The sequence below is a fragment of the Dermacentor andersoni genome, chromosome 8, assembly GCF_023375885.2.
Source record: "Dermacentor andersoni chromosome 8, qqDerAnde1_hic_scaffold, whole genome shotgun sequence".
Taxonomy (NCBI): Eukaryota; Metazoa; Arthropoda; class Arachnida; order Ixodida; family Ixodidae; genus Dermacentor; species Dermacentor andersoni.
In genome coordinates, this window is record NC_092821.1 from 74,411,912 (window position 1) to 74,432,146 (window position 20,235).

Here is a 20,235-nt window from a genome sequence, read left to right on the forward strand (position 1 = left end):
TGGGGTGGACTTGGTGGTGATCTTCCTGGTTTCAGGCAAAAGTCCGTGCTCCGGGGGCAGTTGTTGAAGACGGTGGCTTGCTCGATGATCCGGGACTACGTTGGTGCTGTCTTTGAGGTCTGGGCTTGGATCACGGTTTGTCGGGGGCGTCCGGTACATGAACGCACACGCACCTCCACCAGATGTCACGTGGTAGTGACGGTGAAGAAAGCAGCAATATGGTGGAATACAAAACTAGCTTTTATTGGGCGAACCTGTGCCCACAAAAACAGGCTACAGTTATAGCACAACGATAGCGGCGAACACGGTCGGCGATCGTCGGAAAATCTGATCAGCGGGTCAAGCGCGTCGGCTTTTATAGAGCAGTCATCGAATGTTCCAGACTAATCGTTGGGACCCGCGTGCCTTCCACATAGTTCTACACCATTTGCGTCAGGCGATGAAATCAGATAACACAAGGTTCGGCGACAACAGACCGCGGAAAGAAGCATCGATAACTTTCCAGAAACTTCGGATACATGCAGGCGCGTCCCGCGCTGTGTGATAGCATTTGTTAGGCGGCGAAGCGTGGTCGCCCGATAAAGATAAGGACACGTGTCAATATTATTACTGTCAATGATGATGATTGTGATAGTCATGATGACAATTACGACAATGACAATCATGACTGTGATGTTAACCGACAAAAAATTGGGAAGCAAATTGAACCTCTTGTTTACGTCGACCATAAATCATACGCTTTATAGAGCCACTTCTCACCCACAAATCGCCAGGGCGGAAATTGCTTTTCATCAACCGCAGCTAGCCATTCAATAGGCTTTGAAACTTTCTCGGTCAGTGGCATAACCATTTTCCTTCCTTGCGTGTGAAATGACTTTACCGTTTTTTGTGACACGCGGGCAAACTCGTGAACACCGTCCGAGATTTACAGGCTCCATGACTGGTGCATATGTGCTTAAATTGGACTGAAGATAAATTCAAACAAATTCCACTATAGGCGAATGCAAATAGAACGATGCCATGTTAGCGTTTTCGGGTGAAATTTTGCAGGTGTATTTCCATGGTAGCTATGCGATGTCATACATAATTTATTAACACAAAGAAAAAGCCGGCATATACCGTAATTATTGTTATAGCTTTTAATATTCTCAAGTCTGCCGACCATAACACCTAATGGATTTCCCATGTTAGTGGGCAATCATTCTAAGATTTGCATGTCACGCTTCTAGAAAAGAAAAAGCTAATATTAGAAATGTGCTCATCCTACCAGAAACGCAGACATTACGGAATTTGCCTGCAAAACAACATGGTCCCAATTTCTTCTAAGTAATATTGTGATCAACCCACGGCCTTTGAGAAAGTGCCTGGCTATAACAGGGTATTTGCAGTTCCACAACGCACTTGAACGAACATGATGTTCGAAGGCGAGCAGTTGTGTGTGTAACTTCAGCATGGGTGACAACAGGACCACAACAGCGTTGACAACAATTGTATGACGGACGGCAACGCCAGCATGTGTACTCCGATCGTTGTACTCGAGTCTACGATATGCCGATTGTTAGGTTCTACATCAGTATAGGACATGTTCGCAATATACCCATATAGTGGCGTCATACACGGCTAACCGTGTCATGTGCTCTGTGCTAAAACGACGATGGCCCTATTACTACGACGAAGGAATATTAGTAACCTGTTAGACCTAAAGCAATATAGAAGCCGGTACAAATTCGCATAGCTTCTACGTAGTGTTAGCATCTCCTAAAAAGGGACAGTGAAATTTAGGCATATCCTTTAGTATGTGCAGTCTATCACGGTCTCTGACATTGTCAGCTAGCACGAGGGAAGAACACGGGAAACTGGCATGATACGCACGGGAAGTACTTCTCAAACAGCTGGGTGATTTTCACAAGCGAGAAATAATCTTGAAATCATGGCCTAACCTGCAGGCCTTGATGGCAGTTAAGGCCGCACAGTCCCCGCAATCGTCCACGCAGTGAATTATGTTTTGCATTCTCGTTTTGAAATTCTCCAACTCGATTTCGAGTAACCACTGTGTGGTTTGTCAGTTTATTTGCGATAGTAGAGTGGATGATTAATGGTTCAATAATCACTGAAAGCCTGGCCTGGTCATAACGAAGGAGCATTCACAGGGTAAGTAATTAGCAACTTGTCACGATCTTCGAATAACATTCAGCGTACCATGACCAAGGTCTACGCTGCCAGGCCGCTTTTGTTTACTTATTTCGCGGAAGCTCTGCATTTCTAGATCATAGGAAAACGTAATCGCGAGTTTCCTTTGCAATTGTCGGAGCTTCAAACCTCAGCATACGACGACCATGTCGCGGTGCCGTGGGCCGAAAAGGAAAGAGTTTTGGAATTTGTGCACAAGGTTAAAACATACGTGCAGACGGCGGATTGCGGAGGCAACAGGAATATTAGTGGCATCTGACGCGGTGAATATCCATTGACTCCTGCCACTTTCGTTAATGGGAAATGGCGCACAACACCGGCAATGCATTCACCTCTACAGTAAGCCTTGAGAAGCCGCGCAAAAACACGTGGACAAAGCAAGGCCCAAGTACGCAAGGCACGCTCAAACAAACGCTTTATTGCAGCCTATGGGTGCCGTTCGACGCCTACACATAAAGCGGCCGCTACTTCCGAAAGCAAATAAATGCGTGCGATAATGCAGACGGAAGAAAAGCGAGTCCCTTGTCAATATTTAGAAGGGTCACCCTGAGTAATTTATTTTTCGTTTGCGAAACTATGGAATAGAATCAAAGTATTAACTCCAATAGAATAAATGCACAGAAATGCGCAGGATTTTTCAGTTTTTCTCCGTGGTTTATGCTTGAACAGGTGCAATCGCATCAACTTGTTTGGCAAGTAAAGGACGGCAGATTAGGATGCGCATGTGCATGCGAGATAATGACGAAATACGTCCTCTTCTCCAACAAAAATAATGAACCTTTGTCGCGGAAAGTTCTTCAACTAACCGTTTGACGACTGTTTATTTATTTATTTATTTATTTATTTAGCTCTTTATTTATTTATTTATTTATCCCAGTACCCACAGCGCCAGTTTGGCATTACAGTCGGGCGGGGGGGGGGGTGGGGGGGAGACATATATTTCATTGACAAATCAAAGCAGTTTAAATAATATACACCAAGAGAAAAAAAATGCAGTTCAGGGCAAATTGCCAACGCAACAAAAAAAGAAAGAAAGCAGATAACCAGAGCATAACCGTACATGCGCAAAGTGGTTCTGGTGGCTCAAGCACATAGTACAGAACGAAAGATTGCAATTCACATGACTGAAGCAAAGGCATCATTTTAAGATCACGATACATCACTACGCAACCTGTTGCACTCACTGGCCGTCTCAGGAAAAAAAGACATCTTAAAAAGCTCTGTTCTATATACATACTCTTTAATCTTAAGTGTCTGATCGCGCCTGGCAGAAGTGTACTCCGGTGGCCTTATGTAGCTATGCCGATTGAGGCCAGTTTTAGAATGATATATATTGTGCAAAAATTGTAATCTGAATGTTGTTCTACGATTTTGAAGTGTATTCCAGCCTAATGTTCCTTTTCTTGGGATGCGCTATAATACCGAGTATAATTTTGAACCACGAAACGGGCTGCTAAGCTTTGTATTCTTTCTAGTTTCCTTATGTCTGTCACCGCCCACGGGTCTCAGATCGTACAAGCATATTCCAGTATTGGTCTTATGTTAGTGTTGTAAAGTAGGTTCCTTGTTTCTAAAGGAAAGCATTTCGCATTTCTACGTAGCATAGCAAGAACTCTGCAAGCCTTAGCAATTATATAGTAAACATGACGTTACCAGCATAGTTGATGGGTCAACCCCAATATATTTATATTCACACACGAATGCACGACTTGCCCCGTTAATGTTATACGTATACACATGTGGTGACCTTTGTCTCGTAAAGCACATCTGCACAGTTTTATCAAGATTTATACTCATGCCCCATTTCACACACCACTCTGCAACCCTGTCTAAATCCTTCTGTAGTTCATTGTATTCATCGGGACCTTTCATAACAGGGTACAAGACGCAGTAGTCCGCAAACTATCGTATGAAAGATGATATGCTAACCCGCCGTGGTTTCTCAGTGTCTATGGTGTTAGGCTGCTGAGCAAAAGGACGCGGGATCGAAACCCGGCCACGGCGGCTGCATTTCGATGGGGGCGAAGTGCGAAAACACCCGTGTACTTAGATTTAGGTGCACGTTAAAGACCCAGGTGGTCGGAATTTCTGAAGTACTCCACTACGGCGTACCTCATAATCAGAAAGTGATTTTGGCACGTAAAACCCCATAATTTAATTTAATTTTTTTCGCAGTGCCCTACGAACTTCCCTCGTGAACCACGGCTTACTTCTACCCCACGTTGCCGTCATTATCCATGACTGGGCGAATTTTTTACGCAAGTCGAAAATCTTATTTTAAGAAAACGCCACAATGCGTCTACGTTCAGCGATTCTGACAATGTTTCAAATTCGTCGAAATCCGAGTCGAGTGCCAACGAAATTTCATCGACCTGTGCCTTTCGGTACCTGTGCATCCGTCTAACTGCGATATTAGCGACTTTAATGTACACCAATTTCTGTTTGCACAAAACAGTGTTATGGCCACTTATGCCTGGCAAGATGAGCACAGGTCGCGTATCCCAAGGCGAATTAGTAAAAATTAAGTCTAACACATTATTTCGATGCGTAGGTTGGCACACCAACTGCGATAGCACAAATTGGTTGTATAAGCTCATCATTTCCTTTGCCAACGCACTAGACACATTAGGTATATTATCATTTTGCAACCAATTATATCGGGTAAATTAAAATCATCACCGATCATTAAGGAGTTGTAATTTCTCACTTCTACATCTTCCACTAGCTTAGTTAAAGCCTGTACCTTTCTGCGAGGAGGCCTGTAAAAGGAACAAACCGCTAGCGATTTTCCGTTTTTCAAAGGAAGCCTCAGTAGAATCATCTGACTTTCGTAACATCTGCGACTGTATTTTTGATCAACGGGAATAAGCGCACTGGCCACGCGAAAGTCTCTATCGTTTCTATAGCTGACGTAGTTGCTAGGAAAGACACCACAATCCCTGTCGTTACCATATAACGGCGATTCAGTGCAAAAAATCACAGATGGTTTACTAATGTCAATAAAGGTGAAAATTCATCTGTTTGTTTCGGAGGGTTTGCGGTTAACGATAAGGAACGATAACAACGCGCCTTTCTCTCGGCTTTTTCAAAGGACTCGCGCAACTTTCCCCATGGATTCGTCATAAACACACTTCATTTTATGCAAGTAGAGCAACTCACGCTTAACGTACCCTTTATCTGCTTCAGTCTGGTGTTCCTTGCCAGAACTTATTCTCTACACACCGGAGCGTGATCAAGGTTCCTTAATGGAAGTGCATGTTTCATGGCTATGATTCTCGCCCGAGTACGCGCTTGTAGTTAAGAAGAAAAAGCTCTACAATAAAATATTGGGCAATGCATTCGGCATCATGCTTCAGAGTTCTATGTGCAGCAGAGGCCCGGCTTAGAAAGTTAAAAACTTTCCAAAAGAATGCAAGTGTCATAAAGAATGAATTCTTTCGTTTTTAAATTACACCCTGAAACACTGTCGGTCGCAACGTGTTTAGAATAGTCTTTTTATATGCCATGAGGATCACACTGCTTTACATGTAAGCAAATTAAAACTATAGAACTGTTTTTTTATTCCTGGGAAGGGCGTGATATATGTGCGATGTTCCAACACGCAATAACGAAATAGTTTCGTTTTTATCTGCGGGGGCATTAAGCAGTTAGCAATAAATAATGAAGCCGGACCACCTAAGCGCTCTATAGGGCTAACGGGCGTCTAGGGTACATGGCGCGCCCATATATCCCTGTTCTGTTGCGGTACCAATAACAAACTAGCCCGTGTATTTTTTGTGGGAAAATTATTAGTTTTCTGGCGATACACAGTCAGCATTGTTGTTCGCGATAGCTGACCAGGGTGGCACCACTATTAGGTTTTAGGCAATGTGAAACGCAAAATGTCAGTATCAATGTGACTTGAGCTTTAGGCACTTTGTTTGTGAAGTCTGGTACGCTGTCTTGATTACACACATTAGTAAAAAATTATGTCCGATTGCTTAGAGAATTGAGCTCCTGTGCTTGAATAAAGAGACTTCATCTAAGCATTGGTCATGCATTTCCTTTGAATGAACAAGTGCAACACATTGAGCTACCTACGCGAAAGTGCCCAGAAACGAAAAAAAGAAGCTTAATAAAAACATGTCAAATTGTTTACTTCTTCTAGGACAACCTAAAAAGATATGCACATTGTTACAGAGCGCATCTCGCATCTCGCATCAGCTTTTCGGCAGTGCAATGTTAATGCGAATTTTAATAGCAATGCACAGTCAATTTAGCATACGCTAACGTAGATGAATTAAAATGCCTGCCTGCTAAAGTTACATTCATTACATTATTTGACATTTTCATTCTAATGCATTGTTATTTTCTATTTCATGTTTTAACCCATGAAATTTCCCGGCTTCTACTCCCAATAAAGGTCATAGCTTCAAGTGCCTCAATAAAATATAATGTGGGCATTTCTTATGCACCTCATTGTCTGCAGGTGATTATCGTCACATCGGGTTCTTCAGCTTCATCGGTTCTGGGGACTCATATTGAGTTTGACCTATCCCTTTAGTGGAATCAGTACGCCACGTATCTGGGGCGTAATTAAGGCCCTGTTCTCTGTTACGTCGCAGTATCCTAAATATACATGCCTTAATTAAGTCCGGCTTGGTAAATATCAAAGGTAGCAGGCTCGACTTTCGATTTTCACAACGTCAATTGGTAACTAAGTTGGACATGTGGTCGGTTCGCACATATCTACAAGTGAGTTCGACTTAAACCTAAACTACAAGGCACTTTAACGTGAGAAAGCATGACTAATTTCGTCTAAAGGCGCTGCCATTGGATATGATCAGGGAAGGTACTTGTTTGTGGTTGCATTTGCAACATGCTACTTTGCTGGCTTTATATATTGCACTGGGTAAAGTGAAATGTTGCTGCTTGCACAATATTCAACTAAACGGGGTAGCCATGCTAAAGTGTCCGTGCAGAACACAACTAATCCACTATTATAGACTACAGTGGAATCGCGATAAATCAAAATCGCTTTTAAGCGAAACTGTCGCTTAAACAGGACACCATCCTGATTGTTGGTTGGCTCTCTGCAATGTCTCTCAGTAAATAGAACGCCTGGTAAATGGAACCAATTTCCCTGGCCCCTTGAGGCTCCATTTAAAGAGCGCCCACTGTAAAAATATAGGGGGGATCCTGTTTGGAACTTTCGCAAAGCTAATAAACAAAACCGCATTTCAGTGGGAACGAAATGCAAAAGCACCCGTGTACTTAGACTTAGGTGCATGGTAAAGAACCCCAGGTTGCCCAAATTATTCCGGTGTTACTCGCTATGGCATGTCTCATAATCAGAAGGTGGGTTCTGGTTTGTAAAATACGATGTTTTTTATTAGCTTGCCTGGAAATACAGCCCAATAACTACACTAAATTATGTAGGTTGATTGTGTGATGAGTCCCAATTTCCTAATTTAGTACTTAGACATTTATCATATTTGTGTGCTAGACCATGCAAAATACCACTGATCGGCCTCATTATACAAGCCACTATTAATTTGTAATGGCTTAGTTAAGCAACTTAAACTTACAGCACAAACACCTAAGACGGACTACAAAAGGAAGATACGACACACACGGGTGCTAACAACTTCTTTATTTCTTCGTCGTCGATGCAATATAAACCCTAGGCCACACAACCGCGCAGGCACTCAAATTACAATACAGAGATCTGCCAAATCATCACATACCGAAACGTAGGAAGTCAAATTCAGATGGGTGCAGGGACAAAGATATCTCACTGATGCAATTATTGCTTTGCCTTTTTATGTGGTAGGCCTCTAAGGCAAGCCGCGCATGGTCATTCTTGCTTTTTCCAAGAATCTACGTCCCATCAAGTTGTGCCTCAATATTGTCGCAAGAGTTTATATGCGCACCAAGATGCGCTCCTCTATCTACATTTTTGTTTACTTTCTGCGCGTGTTCCCTGAGTTGCTCATTGACGCAATTCCCTCTCTAGCCAAGCTATGGCTTACCACATGAGAGTGGAATGGCATAAACCACGCCGAGAGCGTGCGACACGTATGATGCACTATGCCGAGTTTGGCATCCTCCTCTGGGAGCATAGCTTTGAAAGCTTGTTCGGCGCAGAAAACGCCAAAGGAACACTATGCCTGCAAGCAACTTTCTTGAGTTGATAGATGACCTTATGTGTTTAGGGACCACGTAGGGAACATGTGCAAAAAGCAAACAAGAATGTAGGTAGAGGAGTGCACCTTGTTGCGCATATAAACCCTTGCAACAATTGTGAGACACGACTCGGTGAGACGTCGATTCTTGGCAAAAGCAAGAATGAGCATGCGCGGCTTGCCTTAGAGGCCTACCACATAAAAAGGCAAGGCAATAATTGCATCAGTGACACATCTTTATCCCTGCACCCATCTGAATTTAACTTCCTATGTTTGCGTATGTGATAATTTGGTAGATCTCTGTAATGTAATCTGTGCGCCTGTGCGGTTGTGTGGCCTAGGGTTTATATATGCATTAACAACGAAGAAATGAAAAAGTTGTCAGTTAGCGCCAGTGTGTGTCGTATCTTCCTTTTGTGGTCCGTCTTAGGTGATTGCGCTGTAAGTTTAAGTTCAGAATTATGTACCAACTAGGCGCAAATGAAGTTTTACTCTTAGTGAAGCAAGCTCAATATATAGTCTGTGCTAAAGTGTGGAGTGTCTGTACAAAGTAACATTTCAAACATATGGCTACGTAGTTACACTTCAGTATGAAACAAGATAAGATTTCTTAGCATTTCTTTCATTTACTAAGTTGATTGTGTTAGGACATGTAGAATACTAGTAGCTGGCATGCTTACAATGTACAGTGTTCTTTTTAAAATCCAGACAGTTGTCTTTCTGGGGCAGAAATGTGCTTTATTTTGGGCCCAGAAGTGAACATCTATTTCTTACATTTGGTGTCCAATAAATTTTCTTCACTGTCAGTGTGTGTCGTGCATTTTTCCTTTCAGCAAGTAACAACTGCTTTCGAAGGCGTTTGCTGGCCTCGGAGGCACTGCCGATAACTAGCATTTTCGGTAGGATGTCTGTATAAAAGCTTTGTAAAGAGGGGCCCTGTGATCAGAGAAAGAAAAAATGAAGACGTGCAGTGACGGGTTCATTCGCCATTGGACCACGTGTGCGCGTGACTTTGTCGATTGAGCGGTGGCCCTGTGCCGTTGATTGGACCACGTGTGGTGAGCCCGCGGCGAAATGCTTCGTGATGGTACGCCGCGCCTATGCAGCAGCAGACAGAATACCGCAGGCCACAGTGTCGGACACCGGCGTTCGCTCCGAGCATGTGCGATGCCTGCTCGGGTGGCAGCTCAAGGACGGCCGAGTTCCCTTGAGCCTTGATCGTCGGCGTTCGACATTATGGCCTGCGGTGTTCTGTCTGGTGCTGCGTATGCGCGTGACCCGCGCCACCAAGCATTTCGCTACGTGCTTGCCGCACCTAAACTAAATGCCTTTAATTCCTTCACAAAACTCCCATTGTACCTCCCATTCAAATGGGGGTGAAGTGGGCGTATTGCGGTACTCCCGTTGTGTGCCCAAATAATGCCCACGTTAATAAGACTTTTATCGTACGCCCATCCAATGGGAGCAAACAGATGTACAAAAGGGAATGCGCTAGAGGACAAGCAAAAAACGCCCATCTGGGTGTTTTTTTTTTTACAGTGTACCATGGGAGCATGCTGCTCTGAGCGACCTGCAGCGAGCTCAGCAAACGGGCTCCATGAACCACGGCGGCCGTGGCATCTATGCTACCCTGCAGAGGCGTCGCCACATGCAACGGTAGTGGCCCCTCGGTTAACCCCCTTTCTACTTGTTGATCTCCTCAAATGTGGCTCATACGCTATGTGATGAGCAAAACGAGAACATGCTGAAAGCAGGAGCCTTTTAAGCAGGAGCCAACGTTTCGACAAGTGGACTTTTCTTCTTCAAGGCGACATGCTTTCCTCGCCACAGTATATATAGGTTGGGTTCTTATACAGGGGAGAGGGGGGGGGTCTGCTATGCTAATAAGCTGTCTGAACGAAACTGCTTGCAAAAGAAAGTCTGGGTGTCACCGCCGTATAAAAAAATTATTTTTTTCATAAAAATGCCCGTTGGGACGCACAATCTTGAGCAGAATAATACTTGAGCCGTTTCGTAATCCGGTCAGCTTTGATGTAAAATACCGCATAAAGATATGGCGTCATGTGTACCGTTTTCCGAGCGGCCCTTCTAGGCAAAAAATGGTGCTGCTTAAATGCGGGCCGCATATGCAAGAGCCGTATAATATGGGCCGCATACGCAGTATGCTTGGAGTGAGCCATTTCCAAGCGTCGAAATGTTGACCTCCTCTCCACGCTACACGTTGTTTTATCGGTATTGAATAAAAGTGTACAAAAGAAGTGTCCGTTCTATTGTACTTTTGGACTCATTGATACATCGTCCCCACCGTTCACGGCGACTTCGAATGGCCCGAGTTATCTGCGACCCCGTCAAGCGTCCCGCACGTCTGTACTGTCGCGTAGAATTATAGTGTTGAAAACGCAAACGCGTTTACGAATGGCCGGCACTGCTGGAACCCTTGGTAAAACTCAAATAATATTAAAGTGACTAGCTCACTGCGTTTACTACTTTTAAATGCGTAGCATTGATATGCTTATCCAACGAGAAAACCATCCGTATCGTAAGACGAAAAGTTTCGGCCGATCCCTGAAATAGCGCAACGCCGGTGCTGCCCGCGGAGTAGATGAAGCAGGCTTCATGCACTCAGCAAAGTGAAGCGAAAAATGCATACATTTTTCAGAATCACGCATAAGATACAGATATATCCCATAGCAGCAACAGGCTTTATCTGCGTGCTGCCAGTCGCTTCCACGCGAACGAAGCGGCGAGAACGCAGCCCTCACAAATCTCTGAGCACATGCCGCAATGACGACGATGTCATTTTCCCGTAGCTTGTGTTACATTCAGGTAATAAAAGTTGTAATTATACGCAAACCTAGTGTGACTGGTATTAGTGAGTAATTTGCAACGCACAAATTCGTTAGAAACTGGTTTGTTAAGTAACTTAAAAGAGAGCATACTTAGAGGACACTTAAACAAGACAGATACAGATGGTATAAAGTTTGCCTGCAGTAGCGGGAGAGCGTTTGAGTAATAGGCAATGTTGGTGATTATGTGAATAGCCAGGTTCTTTGTGTGTTGAATAGACGAGAGGTGGCAGTTATGCGTGTTTCCCCAGGAATCAATGCCATACGTGATATGACTATAATTGACCGCAAAGTATAAAGACAATAATGCGTGTTTTGAAAAGAATGCACGTGAGTTTAGGAGATCTCTTATGCCAAAGTAAGTTTTCTACTTAAGACTCCATATGCCCCAACGTTACTCAGAATATCTTCGTCATCTGCACCCCCAGCGAACGTATACGCCACGGTGCAACAGATTCGCATGAAAGACACTACGCATCGGGTGGCGGTATACCCGGCCCCACCCGATAATACCTGCAAAGGCGTTGTCCGAGGCATTGACCTCGAGCTCAACGACTCCCAACTCCGAGAACTGATCGTCACGAAACGCAACCCGAACGCCTTGGAGGTGAAGAGGATCAAGAACACCACAGCCGTGACAATCCTTTTCCAAGGAATGCAAGTACCAAGTTACATCTACTGTGGAGCAAGCATTGTTCGATGCACGCACTTTCGCAGACACACGGAAATTCGCTACAACTGTGGCAACATCGGTCACCGCGCGGATGTCTGTCCTAACCCCAGCACCACGTGGTGCCGTAAGTGTCGCCTCAAAACACCACAAGAAGATCGCCAGTGTACTCCTCACTACGCCCTGTGTGGTGGACCACACCCCACCGCCGACAAGGACTGCGAACCCAAGTTTCAAGTCCTTTATATCGTGTGACAGAGACGCCGCCGCAGACGCAAACAACGCGGCCGCAACCGCTCCCGAGGACCGAGCGGCGCCAGTCACCGGGATTCGAGCGCTACCTCGGGAATTCCCGTAGCGACAACAAGTTGTTGCTCAGTCACGCCGACACCCGATCGCCGCAGCGCCCTCCGCAGCAGCCGCTCCCGCTCCAGGGGACGACGCAACACCCGCTCCCGCTCTAGGGGGCACCCTACATCCGGCCACACCGAACTGACGTGGGCCGACCGAGTGCGAGGGAAACACCACCAGCAGCAGCAACAGGACGCCTCATCTATCAAACAGGTAACGCGGTCTTCATTGCCCGAGCATGAAAGCGAGATAGTTACTGCCCTACGACAGGAACTAGCGGGACTCCGAGCGACCATACAAGTGCTTACAGCGCAGCTTAATGACGCGAAACTGGAGATTCAAAACCTTAAAGCTCCCAAACAAGCACCACCACAAGAGACAAATGTAAAAGTAAGCACAGCGAAACGCAAACCACCTCCGCTCCCAGAGACGGAAGAAGAGTGTAATGTACCGCAAGACACCCTAGACGAAATTCTGCGCCTCACGCGAGAGAACCTACAAAGTGTTCATACCCTAGCAAATCGTGTCGAGGTTGTCGAAAACAAAGTCGCCATAAAAATTAAAAACAAAGCTAACCAGCCACAACAAATGGACACGAGTACGCACGCTTCGGCGCCAATAAATTCCTCCCAAAACCATCATGGCTAACACGGCACCGGATACTTTAGAAATTTGACAGTGAAATTGCGCTAGCTACGCGAAACGTAAATCCTCGCTGCAACAGTACCTCAATATTCAACCCCAAAGGCCGCACGTAATACTATTACAGGAAACCCTATGCGAAACCCCTACGCTCTCAGGGTACTGCACCTCCTCAAAAAGAGGAGAGGACGCCAGGAGAGGCATCGCCACGCTCGTTAGTAGAAAATTCGCGCACATCGTTCACGACGTCCTACCAAAAAACAGTCGCATCGAGGCGATCCTAATCAAGCTCGTACCTAACCGATTCTTAAAACAAAGTGTTTTTGTAGTAAACGTCTACAGTTCCCCCGCGCACTACAACCAATCCTTCCACGCGATCCTCACTAAAGCCACGTCATTGGCACGAAACTCACCGCTCATTATCGCTGGTGACTTCAACGCCCCCCACATGTCGTGGGGTTACCCCACAATCAAGCCTAGCGGCAACAACCTCTCGCGCGCAATAGACGACCTATCCCTCACCCTGGTGACGGACCACAGGTTCCCCACCAGATTGGGTACATCGACGCAGCGCGATACTATGCCGGACCTCACGTTACTCCGAAATGTTGCAAACTACACATGGACGAACACGCAAGAGAACCTGGGCAGCGATCACTTCATCATATGCACAGAAATACCGAACACGATGGCCCCACCCCGATCTTTCACCCTCACAGACTGGGATACCTTCCGTAAGTTACGGAAGGAAGATACGAATACGTATGACTCCTTCGCGGAGCTCCTCTCTGCGATAAAGGGCGACGTAACCAGAGCCATTAAAACCATACAGACGGAACTGGAAGTCCCAAGGGTTGACCCTCACCTCGCACACTTACTCGAGGCCAAGGCTTCGATACTTGCGCGATGGAGAAAGCAACGTCTCAACAGACGCCTGCGCAAACGCATCGCGATCCTCAACCGAGACATAGACGAATACTGTACGGAGCTCACAAGACTCCAATGGCACGAACTCTGTTCGGCAGTCGACGGCCGCATGCGGACAGGAGGTAAGTGGAACCTCCTGAAACGCATGTTAGACGACAGCCAAACGAAGGATAATCAAAGCCACGCGCTAGACCGACTTCTACACTCACATAAAGGGAAAGGGGGAACGGAAGAGTCCTTCCTGGAAGAAATTGCCAAACGGTACCTTCCGCTAGGCGTCGCTCACCCCAACGATTACCCGATCATAAAGTGCGAAACCACTACCGAACTAGACGCTGCCTTCACGGAAGCAGAAGTCCGAGAGGCGCTACGCAACCTAAACTGCAGGTCTGCTTCAGGACCCGACGGTGTAACCAAGCGACTGTTGCGTAACTTAGACGAGCAAGCCGTTACATTACTCACGGAAGACATCAACCACGTGTGGGAAACAGGAGAGGTACCAACGCAATGGCGCACTGCCACGGTGGTCCTCATCCCAAAACCCGGCAAACCACTTAACCTCGACAATTTACGACCCATCTCTCTTACGTCATTCGTGGGTAAAGTAGCCGAGCACGTAATTGAAAACCGAGTGTCACGCTACATTGAGAAACACGAACTCCTCCCACACAACATGATAGGGTTTCGACCCCACATATCCACCCAAGACGTAATGTTACTCCTAAAGAGACAGATCTTCGACGTTAAAACAAAAGACGTTCGAGGCATCCTCGCCCTCGATCTCACGAAAGCATTCGATACCGTCTCGCACCGCTTCCTACTGGAGTCTGTGGCAAGCCTCGGCCTCGGCCAAAGATTTCAGGAGTACGCACGCTCCTTCCTAAAAGACAGAGAAGCCCGACTGCGAGTCTCGCAACTTAAGTCGGACCCGTACACGCTGGGCTCCGTCGGAACACCACAAGGCTCAGTCCTCTCTCCATTACTATTTAATATAGTGATGAAGGGACTCGCAGACAAACTACAAGACATCCCAAACGTAAACTGCGCTCTATACGCAGATGACATTACCATCTGGAGCCCGGGAGGCTCCTTGGGAGACATGGAGCAGGCATTATAGTCTGCCCTAGATGAACGGAAGAGTACCTATTAAACACAGGAATGAAACTATCCTCAAAGAAACCGGAACTATTACTATTTCGCAAGTCTTGCCAAGGAGTCCGCTACCTAACACCTCTAGACGAACTTCCACTCGCACTACACACAAGAGACGGACAACAGATTCCGCGAGTCAACCACATACGCATTCTTGGGCTCCTAATCGAATCCACCGGATGCCACGGACACACGATCAAACACTTTACCGCCAAAACCGAAAACATGATCAGACTCATACACAGAGTCTCGGGGCACAGGAAGGGTCTCTGCGAAGATAACCTTCTTCGCGTATACCACGCGTTCCTTATGAGTCACATTATTTACGTCGCCTCTGCCCACAACTGGACGAAAATAGAAAAGACGAAGCTAAACACACTCATGCGCAAGAGCATCAAACAGGTCTTGGGAATTCCACACAGAGCAAGTACAGCAAAGGTTGACCAGCTAGGCATGCACAACAATATCGACGAAGTGATCGAGGCTCAGACTATGGCGCAAATACTCCGCCTATCCTCGTCCAACGCCGGTAGGCTAATCCTAAATGAAGCCAATGTCTCCTCCTCTCTCTATCTCGAGCCCGCGGTTACCCTACCGAGCAAAATTAGAGACAAATACAAAGTCTCACCGTTTCCCAGAAACGTCCACCCACAACACAACGTGGTAGGCGCCGGGCCCGCGTCCGCGTGATCCTCGACCGCATCGACGCGGATCGTGAAGCCACCGCATTTGTGGACGCGGCCCAGTACGGCAGCGCAACCACTTTCCTCATAGCGGTCGTGGACGGCAACGGAACGCTACGATCATCCGCATCGGTTAAAACGAGCACCAGCGCTAAAGCAGAACAAATAGCCGTAGCCATCGCCATGGCAGACCCCACATTTACTTATGTCTTCACGTACTCGCGTGCCGCAATTCGGGCCTACGAATGCGGTAACGTATCTACAGAAGCAGCGCGTGTACTACTAGCAAGCTCAAAACAGAGCAAACGGTGCCTCTCCTGGTTCCCCGCTCACACGGGGAAAGACATTCACCGGCAAAAAGCTAACCTCAATGAAACGGCCCACGACCGTGCGCGAGAACTTGCCCGCCGCGACGGTCCCACGGCCTCCAAGGGGCTCGACATTCAGTTTAATGACCCGCTGCTCACTTACCACGAAATCACCTCCCACTATCGGAAAGGCAGAACCAAATTCCCGCTCCCACACGCCAAACTCGAACGCGCGCAGGCGGCCGCGTTCCGAATGCTACAAACGGACTCGTATCCGTCACGAGGCCTACTAAGTCACTATAACTCAGAAATCCCGGCATTGCCCAGACTGCCCAGAACATTATTGCTCACTCTCGCACATGCTATGGCAATGTACCGCGTTGCCAAAGGGCCCTCTCTCCAGTGAGCCCGAATGGGAAGGAGCCCTCAAAAGCCCGGACCTCAAACTCAAACTCAAGTCCGTCCAGAGGGCCCAAGAACTGGCGGAGCGTCACCACGTTGCCGTCCCGACTTGGGCGTCGCCTACGGTTTCTGCCGGAGGAGTTCCCCGCGTGGGATCTCCAACGGATTGAAACTCCTCAGGACTTCAATAAAGTTCTTGACTGACTGACTGACTTAACAAACACAATATGATTAGCAAATTGCAAGTCAGAATCTAATTTTATTCCGAGGAACAACACACAGTCCGCTGCAGGAATATTGTGACTGTAGAGAGTAACTTCGGGGATAGAAGGCACGATCCTTTGATTTGTTTTAAGTAACATGAACTGAGCTTTGAAAGGGTTTAAATTGAGATTATTTAACTGGCACCATTCAACTACTGTCACTCTAGTTCATTGTTCAGTTTCATGAGTAAGGTTGTTAAAACGTTATTAGAGGTGGGAATAGTGGTGTCATCAGTATACAAAATAGCATTACAAAGGACAACAACATTGTGCAAGTCGTTCACGTAAATGCGAAACAACAAGGGTCGTAGTATTGAGCCCTGCGGTACCCCTTGATAAATAACTTTCGGCTCGGAATAAGCGCACCCTACACAGACTCAAAGAACTTCCAGAGGAGTTTTTGTGTAGCCTTTTTCTAGTGTTTTCCTTCGTCCAGATTTCTTTACTCCCATGAGTGAATAAAAATTACACAGTGGCGCATTGGTTATTGCATCGCGCAAGCAATGGCATTAGTCGCAGCGCCATGAGTAAGAACCGCCGCTGTGAGCGTTTCTTTTTTTTTTTTGGCATGTCGAAATCTTCCATTCCGTCATTCCTTACTCTATTATTGACATCGTAACTGAGCGTTCCACGCAAGATTCATTCAGCGCATTGGCAGAGGTGTGCGTTGGTCCTTCATGTTCGCAGTTAGCAAAACAAAACATGTTTTTAGAACATGTTTGCTTTCACTGAAAACGAGCCTAATGAAAATGTCGCACAGGTGCCAATAACAGCGCAACTAAGAAGTATTCCACTAACGCCTACTGAGAGAAACATTTCCTGCTTTCTTTTTTATCTGTGAACGCACCTGTCAGTTCACAATGCATATCAGAGTGAAGCTGGCCTAGCGTAGACACGCTATTGCGTACTGTCTGCGGCGAGTGCTTCGATATAGACCAAAACCAGCAGCCGCAATAACAGACAATGAACGCAAGCGCACAAAACCATCACCAGTGTGAGGATCGTGTGCGACGCCTTAGGTTTTGACAACTACCCGAGTGTTATCACCCTTTGCTACATTGACAAGTTAGGTGATGCTGTGCGCAGCATTCATCACCGACTTTGTATCTCAACGCGCCTGCGCTACGCTACCACTCATTTCATACATCGAAACCAAACAATTTTCTACGCAGAAAAATAAAACAAACGCAACGGTGAAACGAGATAACATTCACTGAAGAAAGGCTTTACTAGCGAGCGCCTACACCGCAGCCGTGGCCTAGTGCATAAGGCGTCCGCTACGGCTGCGGCAGGTGGGTGGTTCGAAACCCACTGCCGGAAACCCACCGGTAACTAAATGGGCACAGGCGCTACCCCTACCCGGCGCCTGGTAGAGTGCGGGATGTATCGACGCCTGGGGGAGGCTAACCAAAGCTGCGGACCACCCTGCGAGGCACACAATTTCGAACGATAGCCCGAAAAGCGTGGTGTGTTTAAAAAAAAAAAAAATGTCGTAGTGTGCATGCCTGCTAGTGTGTCGTCTGTGAAGTGCTGCGCGCGATTTGTTCTATGCCCAGTGATAGCCCGGCGACGCGTGCAACCTTAATAACACACACAGACCGTTTGCGAATACAACCCCGTCACACATAAGGCCTGGTGGCCCAGTTACGAGTAATACCCAGTGACACATACATCTCCGTGACACATACATCCCGGTGTAACCTCGCGGGTGGTGTTAGCGCCCTTTTTTCAATTTTTTTTTCTGCAGTAATTCATGCGAGATGCTGACAATTCTAAATCGATACATAACTAAAAAGAAAACAATAACCGTGCAGATACGACACATATTTCGTATCTATGCGATGGAAAGCTATTGTGAAACCGGAAGTAAATGTTCAATCTTCGTCCGTCTTTTACAAATTGTTTTGCGGCATAACGGTTACGTCCCTGCCCGGGAAATCAGCAAGTGTCATTGGCCGTATGAGTGTTGTCCTATATATGTGAGCTATCAGGAACGACAGTCTGGCAGCCGCATATAGAGTTGGCAATTTTCGGGAGGGTTCAGTCACATGGCTTCGCTTTAAAACAAAACTAAGCTGCAATTGAGCACCGCGAACTCTTCATGTATGCGATAGCATACCCGGATTGTGATAATTGCGGCAGCTTGAAACCTGCAAATACGTGTGTGAGAAGCAACCTTGCACAGCCTCGGCCATCAAAGTGACGTTCTTATGCATCGCAACCCATAAAACGTGCGATAACGTACTTACTGTGACACGATGGGGTACACTCCACATATCGTGAGTTTTCAGCGTCATACTTCGAATAAATGGGTCAACTCTGCCTCTAATGCTGTAAACAATTTGGTGACCGGTAGCTCGGTAGAATCTCCATCTTCCATCAGAGCAGCCCAGTGCTGCAACCATTTTGAGCTACCTAGGCACGGATGATTTTATCATGCCAAACGTACTCTTTCAAATGACTGGCGCCTCCGTAAAATGCCAGTTCTTTCGCGTTCTTCTATAGTGACAGCTAGCGCTTAGAGGAGCTGCATTAGACTGCAATGCCTGCATTTGAATTTCGTCTATATTGCTATCGCCTTTAAATATTGTAGTCTGACGGTGGTGGCTTAAGGCCTTTGTTCTGGGTAGTGGAGCGTTCACACCGCCATCATGTACGGACTTCTTATATTACATGAATGAGCCGTTTGCCAAAAGGCCAAAGGCAGCCACTAGCAGTCGTGCCTTTTGGGGGGATTCCTCAACAAAGCTTCAGTAAATTACAGCCCTCACCTTTTCTTATCGATAAAATATTGTCGCCTATGTTTTCTCCGGCTTCACTTTTGGCAGCTCCTCAAACATCAAGCCCGATTGTCCTTCCCATTCTCATGAAGAAGCAGGCGTAAGGATTTTCTCGTAACTTGAACGAAGAACACGTGTTGTGGTGCCTACATGGCTGTGCACACGGGCACACGTTCATTAAGTCTTGGTCTGCAGAAGCTGCCCACATGCCATGTGTTACCAGATATGAAATTATTGCTACATTTTGAGCCTTGTGCAGTTTAGCTGAGCACTGCCATAGTGCTCTGCTTCTGTTACCCGCTGCTATTTGTTTCACGAGCTCTCTTTTCTCCGTCAAAGACACCGAAAGGCTGTACACCGGAGCTGCGGAGAGAGTGGCCTCCCAATATGGCAAGCAGTTGACGTCGGAGCTTAAACAGTGGGTGCTGGGCACGCCTAACACTGACACGGCGCGCAGGACCGTCGAGTACCTCGGTCTCCCGATCACTCCAGACGGCTTAATGGAAGCGATGGAACCAATATGCGAGGAAACTCTCCCCACCGCCAAACTCATGCCCGGTGAGATCGCACCTCTGGGAACCACTTTACTTCACTGAAGTCGTAACAACATCATTCCATGCCTAATATTCTGACTACCGGGAAAAGGGAGGTGTTCTTGATTTTCCTTGCAACCAATTGTTTTTTTTTTTTCGTACATGAAGTACTTCATGTGTATCAACGACATTAGTGCCATATCTGCTCTTGTGTTTGTGCTGATGCGAGAATGCGAAATTCCAGGCTTCAAAGGTTAAGAGAAAGAAAAGCCTGTTTCAGCTTACTATATGATAACTCAATCACTGGGAACCGAGGTCACTAGC